General features: G+C 38.3%; 1 non-coding gene across 1 annotated transcript; it reads right to left on the bottom strand.

Annotated features, from left to right (window-relative positions):
- Nucleotides 1-6877: 6877 nt before the first annotated feature.
- On the bottom strand, nucleotides 6878-6992 carry LOC128488215 (U5 spliceosomal RNA). The gene has a single exon (XR_008353647.1). It is a non-coding gene; the product is annotated as a U5 spliceosomal RNA (small nuclear RNA).
- Nucleotides 6993-7293: the final 301 nt, after the last annotated feature.

Raw genomic sequence — 7293 nt, 5'->3', positions numbered from 1 at the left:
TGTATATTGGCCCCGCATATATTTATATAATGTATATCGGCCCCGCATATATTTATATAATGTATATCGGACACGCGTATATTTAAATAATGTATATCGGCCCCGCATATATTTATATAATGTATATCGGCCCCGCATATATTTATATAATGTATATCGGCCCCGTGTATATTTATATAATGTATATCAGCCCCGCATATATTTATATAATGTATATCGGCCCCGTGTATATTTATATAATCTATATCGGCCCCGCGTATATTTAAATAATGTATATCGGCCCCGCATATATTTATATAATGTATATCGGCCCCGTGTATATTTATATAATGTATATCAGCCCCGCATATATTTATATAATGTATATCGGCCCCGTGTATATTTATATAATGTATATCGGCCCTGCGTATGTTTATATAATGTATATCGACCCCACATATATTTATATAATGTATATTGGCCCCGCATATATTTATATAATGTATATCGGCCCCGCGTATATTTATATAATGTATATCGGCCCCGCGTATATTTATATAATGTATATCGGCCCTGCATATATTTATATAATGTATATCGGCCCTGTGTATATTTATATAATGTATATTGGCCCCGCGTATATTTATATAATGTATATCGGCCCCGCATATATATATATAATGTATATCGGCCCGCGTATGTTTATATAATGTATATCGGCCCCGCATATATTTATATAATGTATATCGGCCCCGCATATATTTATATAATGTATATCGGCCCCGCATATATTTATATAATGTATATCGGCCCGCATATATTTATATAATGTATATCGGCCCCGCATATATTTATATAATGTATATCGGCCCCGCATATATTTATATAATGTATATCGGCCCGCATATATTTATATAATGTATATCGGCCCCGCATATATTTATATAATGTATATCGGCCCCGCGTATGTTTATATAATGTATATCGGCGCCGCGTGTATTTATATAATGTATATCGGCCCTGCATCTATTTATATATTGTATATCGCCCTGCATATATTTATATAATGTATATCAGCCCGCATATATTTATATAATGTATATCGCCCTGCATATATTTATATAATGTATATCGGCCCCGCATATATTTATATAATGTATATCGGCCCCGCATATATTTATATAATGTATATCGCCCTGCATATATTTATATAATGTATATCGCCCTGCATATATTTATATAATGTATATCGCCCCCGCATATATTTATATAATGTATATCGGCCCCGTGTATATTTATATAATGTATATCGGCCCGCATATATTTATATAATGTATATCGGCCCCGCATATATTTATATAATGTATATCAGCCCCGTATATATTTATATAATGTATATCATCCCGCATATATTTATATAATGTATATCGGCACCGCGTATATTTATATAATGTATATCGGCCCCGCATATATTTATATAATGTATATCGGCCCCGTGTACATTTATATAAAGTATATCGGCCCTGCATATATTTATATAATGTATATCGGCCCCGCATATATTTATATAATGTATATCGGTCCCGCGTATATTTATATAATGTATATCGGCCCCGCATATATTTATATAATGTATATCGGCCCCGCGTACATTTATATAATGTATATCGGTCCCGCGTATATTTATATAATGTATATCGGCCCCGCATATATTTATATAATGTATATCGGCCCCGCGTATATTTATATAATGTATATCGGCCCCGCGTATATTTATATAATGTATATCGGCCCCGCGTATATTTATATAATGTATAATGGCCCCGCATATATTTATATAATGTATATCGGCCCCGCATATATTTATATAATGTATATCGGCCCCGCGTATATTTATATAATGTATATCGGCCCCGCGTATATTTATATAATGTATATCGGCCCCGCGTATATTTATACAATGTATATCGGCCCTGCATATATTTATATAATGTATATCAGCCCCGCATATATTTATATAATGTATATCGGCCCCGCATATATTTATATAATGTATATCGGCCCCGCATATATTTATATAATGTATATCGCCCTGCATATATTTATATAATGTATATCGGCCCGCATATATTTATATAATGTATATTGGCCCCGCATATATTTATATAATGTGTATCGGCCCCGTGTATATTTATATAAAGTATATCGGCCCTGCATATATTTATATAATGTATATCGGCCCCGTGTATATTTATATAAAGTATATCGGCCCTGCATATATTTATATAATGTATATCGGCCCCGCGTATATTTATATAATGTATATCGGCCCCGCGTATATTTATATAATGTATATCGGCCCCACGTATATTTATATAATGTATATCGGCCCCGCGTATATTTATATAATGTATATCGGCCCCACGTATATTTATATGATGTATATTGGCCCCGCATATATTTATATAATGTATATCGGCCCCACGTATATTTATATAATGTATATTGGCCCCGCGTATATTTATATAATGTATATCAGCCCCGCATATATTTATATAATGTATATCAGCCCCGTATATATTTATATAATGTGTATCGGCCCCGTGTATATTTATATAATGTATATCGGCCCGCGTATATTTATATAATGTATATCCTCCCCGCATATATTTATATAATGTATATCCTCCCCGCATATATTTATATAATGTATATCAGCCCCGCATATATTTATATAATGTATATCGGCCCCGCATATATTTATATAATGTATATCGGCCCCGCATATATTTATATAATGTATATCGCCCTGCATATATTTATATAATGTATATCGGCCCGCATATATTTATATAATGTATATTGGCCCCGCATATATTTATATAATGTGTATCGGCCCCGTGTATATTTATATAAAGTATATCGGCCCTGCATATATTTATATAATGTATATCGGCCCCGTGTATATTTATATAAAGTATATCGGCCCTGCATATATTTATATAATGTATATCGGCCCCGCGTATATTTATATAATGTATATCGGCCCCGCGTATATTTATATAATGTATATCGGCCCCACGTATATTTATATAATGTATATTGGCCCCGCGTATATTTATATAATGTATATCGGCCCCACGTATATTTATATGATGTATATTGGCCCCGCATATATTTATATAATGTATATCGGCCCCACGTATATTTATATAATGTATATTGGCCCCGCGTATATTTATATAATGTATATCAGCCCCGCATATATTTATATAATGTATATCAGCCCCGTATATATTTATATAATGTGTATCGGCCCCGAGTATATTTATATAATGTATATCGGCCCGCGTATATTTATATAATGTATATCAGCCCCGCGTATATTTATATAATGTATATCAGCCCCGTATATAATTATATAATGTATATCAGCCCCGTATATATTTATATAATGTGTATCGGCCCCGCATATATTTATATAATGTGTATCGGCCCCGTGTATATTTATATAATGTGTATCGGCCCCGTGTATATTTATATAATGTATATCGGCCCCGTATATATTTATATGTTATCATACCTCCTCTGAGATGCCGTTTTTCTAGTGTATATAATTTTAACTTTTTTAGTCTCTCTCCATAACTTGCATCTCCCAATCCCTTTATTCATTTTATTTCTTTCCTTTGCACTTTTTCTAATTCCATAAAGGGGCCCCCTGGACCTATAGGAAAGGGGGGTCATGACTGCTGGCCCATGCAGATGGCTGCAGTAAGCCCCTTCTCCATTGGTGGGAAGCGGCAACAATGTTGCAGCTAAAAGGGTTTAAAGGTAGGTGACTCTTACCTCTTTTCCTGTGCCTGCAGTGAGCGCCCGCCCGCCCTGGGTCTGGTATGATTCATATTCGTGGTATCATTGTTTTGTATTAATTTGTTCTTTTTCCTTCTATGTTCCTTCTCTTCAATTGTCACAGCTGCGGTCTGGGTCCCCTGGCCAGCGCGTTTTTTCCAGACAACTTTGCTCAATTTGCCCTTAGCGGGCTTGGGGAGGCTTATGGCACCCGCAGGGCCGGGACACTTGGCTAATCGGCGGTTGTTTAACTGCCTGTTGGGCCGAGCACTCAGCAGCTGGCAGGTTGTTTCTCATGGTAATGGTTGGGTTGTTCCGCTGGCCTGGGGAATGGTTAGATTCATGTTTAATAAAGCTGTGGCCAAAAATGCCGTATCCCACACAATGGTGTCCAGTGTCTTTATTTATGGGGTTTGGTGGGTGGGGTATTTTGGGTTGTTTATTCCTTGGCCGTTTGCTATGGGTCTAAGCAGTCATGTCCTTTTTAAGGACCGGTGCCCAGAATTGTATCGCGTATTCAAGGTGAGGTCTTAGCAATGACCTGTAAAGAGGCGGATAATATCCACTTCCCGTGACTCAATACCCCGTTATATACATGCCAAAACCTTATTGGCCCTCGCAGCTGCCCCCTGGCATTGGGCACTGTTACCAAGTCTGTTGTCAACCGTTATTCCTAAATCATTCTCATTGGTAGTTTCCCCCAAGGATATTCCAATTAAAGAATAGGTCGCATTGTTATTATTTTACCATAATGCGTAACTTTGCATTTCTCTATGTTGAACCTCATCCGCCACCTGCACGCCGAGCCCCCAACTCTGTCTAAATCCTCCTGCAAAGAAGAAACCAAAACCATATATTTTCCTTCAAAAGTGAAAAATAATGGTGAACGTGCACCTGGTGAATAAATGGATGGAAGGTATATTCAAAAATCCTTCCCTCGATACAAACTTTTCCTCAAATCTCATTCAACGCGTAACAGAAATAAAACACAAATAAAACCAACGGTGTGATATGGTCAGATACGCTCTCATTTAATATTCCTCACACTCTTAAATGCCATTGGACATGGAGACTAAATGAACAACAACTAATAGACCGACCTTCTCAGCCACCACAATAGAAGCACTTCAAATTTATTTCCAGGAAAATTTTAAACCCCTGGCTATTGCCCCACAGCACCCAGTCATTGAGCTAATGAGCATTATCTTTGTTTTGGTGTTTTCTTGGTGTTTTTGAGCCTGCTTGACAGCTGTCTGCCTTCTTCAGTCTGGCCTGGCTCCTGTAGTTCAGTCCTGATTTCTCCATGTTGTACCCGTTTACTCCTGTGTGGTCAGTTGGTGGAGCTTCTATCACACTAGTGGTTTTGGTGAAGTGCTCGGTGTGGGTGCAGCAAAGTCCTGGCAGCTGTGGAGTACTCTGGGGATCAACCCACTGAGGAAAAGGTGGTGTTATCGGTGGAAATCCCCATCTGGGCACTGACCCCACTCCACATTGGAGGGTCCTTTAGGACTTGGTATAACACGTACTAACCCAGACATTCATGGGATCATCATCGACCCTACTTACAAAAAGCTTGTTTCATATGCAGATGAACTCCTATCCGTTATCCCGCAACCGAGAGCGTCCCTTCCTTAATATTAACATACCCCAGTCATCAGCCTCTAGTACCGCTTCTAGTTCCCCGTGTAAATGGTCCACGAACGCCCTCAAACATTGAGGTATCTACCGGCATCATCTTTTTCTCCTCCTCCTACGACCCTAATCATTTAAGTATCCATAACCAAATCAGGGTAGATTTAACCAGATGGACATTTCTTCGAATAACAAGAACGGGCAGGATTATTGTAATCGAGATGAATATCTTGCTCAGAATCCTTAATGAGATGCAAACAATTCCAATATACTTTCCACAAGCCTACTTCAAATCTTTACAAAGCATTCTTATAATTTGGGAATCTAAGAGACCACGACTGAGATCGACGGGAGCGTGTGATTCTAATGAGCAAAATAGTTGATTGCTCTACAGCTAGACAACACAAAGCCTGGGTTATTCCAGAACACTTTCTTGTAGATTCACCAATCAATAACGTAACTTGGACTACCAAACACAATAGACCAAGCACACTCCCTCTCCACTGCCACCACTTACTCACAATAAGAAAACGCAGGAACATTGACAAATTACTTACCTGACGATGCACCTGCCTTAATATTACGTCATTTGGTCCATGATGGAAAGATTAAGTCAATTAATCTCTTCATCAATGGGAATCAGTCATCGTTCTTCGTGCAGTTCCCACATCATGAAATCATGCATTATATACATTAGTTATGTGCTAATGAGCAACTTCCAACAAATTTAACCCCGTTCGAACACTTATGTGAGGATACTGAATTCACCCCCCCTCCGCATCTGATCTCCAGTTTGTATAACAGTATCCTAACACTGTCTATGAGAAATCCATATTACACTATACTTTGGGAAACAGACCTTATTTGCATACAGTCTGGAGGGCGTGGTCTAACTCTGCCTCATTAAAGCATTTCTACAACCCCAAACAGTACATAGCATGACACAGGCAGGATATTTTGCGCTTCTGGATGCGACGCAGCCCTTAACGAGGACGAAGCTCGCGACTAAAGCAAGCAATCTTTTGGATATATTGTTAACAACAGCAAAGAAGTTCAGCAAACACCAGTCACCAAAAATTGATTAACCCCTTAATGACAAAGCCCATACATGTACAGACTCAAAATTCATTGTTTTCAATGGGTTTAGGAACCACCCATTGTCCTTAAGGGTTTAAGACTCAGTCATTCCTCCCCACGTAAACCTTTAGTAAAAGGCGAAATATTTATTATTTCTTTGTTATATTATAAAGAGAAACCAGGGCATGCCTCGTTAAAGCACTTCTACAACCCCAAACAGTACATAGCATGACACAGGCAGGATATTTTGCGCTTCTGGACGCTACGCAGTCCTTAGCCAGGAAGAAGCTTGCAAATAAAGCAAGCAATCTTTTCAATCTATCATTAACAACAGCAAAGAAGCCGAGCAAATGCCAAGCATCAAAAAATTGATTAAGACTCATGGTCGTTCCTCCCCACGGAAATCTTTAGTAAAAGGCGAAAGATTTATTCGGTCTGAAGAGAAACCAGAATATACCCAAGCATGCCGCAGGGCAACGGCCCGGCCACAGGCAGTGCTCCTCGAGGTTAAGGTGTGTTTAATTAATCCCACCCAGCTCTTGCCTGATCATTGGAACCTTTAACACATGCAAAACACAATTGCAAAGGGATTGGAACTATTTAATATTGGGCTGTTTTAAAGTCTTATTAAACTAACAATAAGGCGGGGCGTTTCTCAGTGCATCATGGGTATTCAAATGAGGCGGCAGCTCAAACAAACCTTCCAGCAGTCTTAGTGACTGGGGCGCGAGGTTGCTTCTTTGAAACAATGTTGTT

The sequence above is a fragment of the Spea bombifrons genome, chromosome 3 (genome assembly GCF_027358695.1).
Source record: "Spea bombifrons isolate aSpeBom1 chromosome 3, aSpeBom1.2.pri, whole genome shotgun sequence".
Classification (NCBI taxonomy): Eukaryota; Metazoa; Chordata; class Amphibia; order Anura; family Pelobatidae; genus Spea; species Spea bombifrons.
The sequence above is the reverse complement of the archived record's forward strand: the minus strand, read 5'-3'. Positions and strand labels throughout refer to the sequence as shown.